The sequence below is a fragment of the Diabrotica virgifera genome, chromosome 1 (assembly GCF_917563875.1).
Source record: "Diabrotica virgifera virgifera chromosome 1, PGI_DIABVI_V3a".
In the NCBI taxonomy this organism is placed as follows: Eukaryota; Metazoa; Arthropoda; class Insecta; order Coleoptera; family Chrysomelidae; genus Diabrotica; species Diabrotica virgifera.
The window spans coordinates 29,287,534-29,289,772 of record NC_065443.1 but is presented as its reverse complement, the minus strand read 5'-3'; the positions used below and the strand labels follow the sequence as shown (position 1 = coordinate 29,289,772).

Sequence of the window (2,239 nt, the reverse complement as noted above, 5' to 3'; positions counted from 1 at the left end):
TCTGCCGTTTAGAGTTCTTTCCGGTTCATTACGCCGAGAGGAACTGATTTCATGATTCTCCTTGATCGCCTTAAATGCACTCTCGGTAGCCATCACTCCTTCGTTTCGCCGGAGAGGTGGTACGTAGGGGGGTTGAGCGAATATGGAAACGCGTTCGATGCTGACTGTAGCAACCCCGGCTGTTTTCATAATTAAGTCGTTCCTGATCCTGTCCTTTTTAGTTTTACCCATCATCCACCGTAATATTTTCATTTCAGCTACCTCCATCTTTTTTTCTTGACTTTTCTTGAATCTTCTTTAGAGGCCACACTTTACCGCCGTACACGAACGCAAGTCTCACCAAACTCTTGTATATCTTTCCTTTTAACCCTTCCCTGAATTTTCAATAACAGAGTTTCTAGCTCGTCTTCTTCCAGTTAAACCAACCACCCTGTATCCCTGGGAATATTCTCCCTATTGTTCGTTAGTAGGAGCCAAGGTAGTTAAATTCTCCTACTTGTCCTTCCAATCTATATCACCAGCCATTCCTGTTTCTTCCAACCACATCTACTCCGTTTAGCGGATAATCTTAGTTTTTTCTATGAAAACTTTCATGTTGTACCTTATCTGGTCAGTCCAAACCCATAAAGTCCTGCGATTTTAGACCAGCCACGCCTTTTAGACTTATTATCGGATCAGAATACAACACCATCGCTATATTCGAATGACCAGCGTTCAAATTTAAGATGACCAAACAAGAACACTCTCGCTTCATTCAAGCCGTAAAACACTCACCCTCAGGAAACTTGTTTGCTTCCGCAGGTTTCGACGGTAAAATTTTCCTTTACGACGGTACGTCGTCCGACTTGGTAGGCGAAGTCGGAGCACCAGAACATTCTGGAGGCGTCTGTGGCGTAGCTTAGAGCCCTGACGGCAAACAACTTTTAACTGCCAGCGGAGATAAAACTGCTAAATTATGGGACGTAGAAAAGAGGCAAGTAGTGTCCGAATTTGTCTTAGCAACAAGTATCGTGTCTTTGGTAAGGTGACTACCTCCTAACCTTTTCCTAAATGGTTTTAATAACTACTTAGACGTCAATGATCCAACTAAACCCCTAAGGGTTATTAAAGGGCACAGAAAACCTATCACTGCCCTTACCCTCAGCGAAGACAGAACAATGATGTACAGCGTCTCTTATGATGGATTTGTTACCAATCGGAACGTAGAAAGTGGAGAGAACAATAGGGTGACCGGTGCAGGTCACAGTAATCAAGTTAATGGTATGAAAGTCGCAAAAGAAACTGTCTATACATGAGGAATTGATGATATCTTAAGGCAAATTGATGTAGAAGAAAATATGTACAAAACCCAAAGTCTGAAACTCGGTTCTCAACCGTGAGGATGGATGTACCTAAATCCGAAAACGTTAATATAACTGCCCTTTGCAAGTGTAAATGAAATTACGGTAGCCAAAGATATCCAAAAACTTAGCACTTTAAAAAAGGATTACGAAACTTTCAGCGTTAGTTTTTCCTAGAATGGCCACATTGCTATTGGAGGAACTGTAGATAATAAAGTACACGTGTTCAAACCTGAAAATAATAAGTTGAAACCAGTTACAGAGTTGACCCATCTGAGTCCTGTAATGGATGTTGCTTATTCACCAAGTGACAAGTATTTATGAGCTATTCCTATGACTTTTTTTGGGGAATGTAGTTTCTTTATATTTGAATATTTAAATTTGCTTTCAAGTCATATCAATATTTTTTGTAATCAAAATTTTTACCCTTTTTTTATCTTTGGGGGGAATTTTTGGGGAAAATAACCGCTACCCTCCAGCCACACCGGCATTTTTATTAGGCTATCATAGAAGAGTTACCTGAAAAATTTTCAGGTTGCCTAAAATGCCTACTCAAAAATGTCTCACAGCTCTTATACTAGAAGGTTTTCTTTCTATAGGTCTACAACAACTAAAAAAGTTGTCAGGTACCCGGATTATTCAAAGTCCAAAGAGAAACATAAAAATGTTATTATTCTGAGTTGCGATTCTAGTGATTATTTAGTGAGAGATAATTGTAATAAAGTCAACAATTTTTCATTAATTTGAATACTCTTCCACATCCAATCGTTATGCTTAAAACTCAAAGAATATAAAAGAATAAAAAGTTTTTATATTTAATTCAGTAAAATAATGTGTGTGCTGTAAATTTAAACTTTCATCTTTGATTTAATCCGAAATGGAATAACTTTGCCTATTTT

General features: G+C 38.4%; 1 pseudogene; it reads left to right on the top strand.

Annotated features, from left to right (window-relative positions):
* The first annotated feature begins 596 nt into the window (after positions 1-596).
* LOC114335147 (actin-interacting protein 1-like) lies at positions 597-1,664 on the top strand (annotated as a pseudogene).
* The last annotated feature ends 575 nt before the right edge of the window (positions 1,665-2,239 follow it).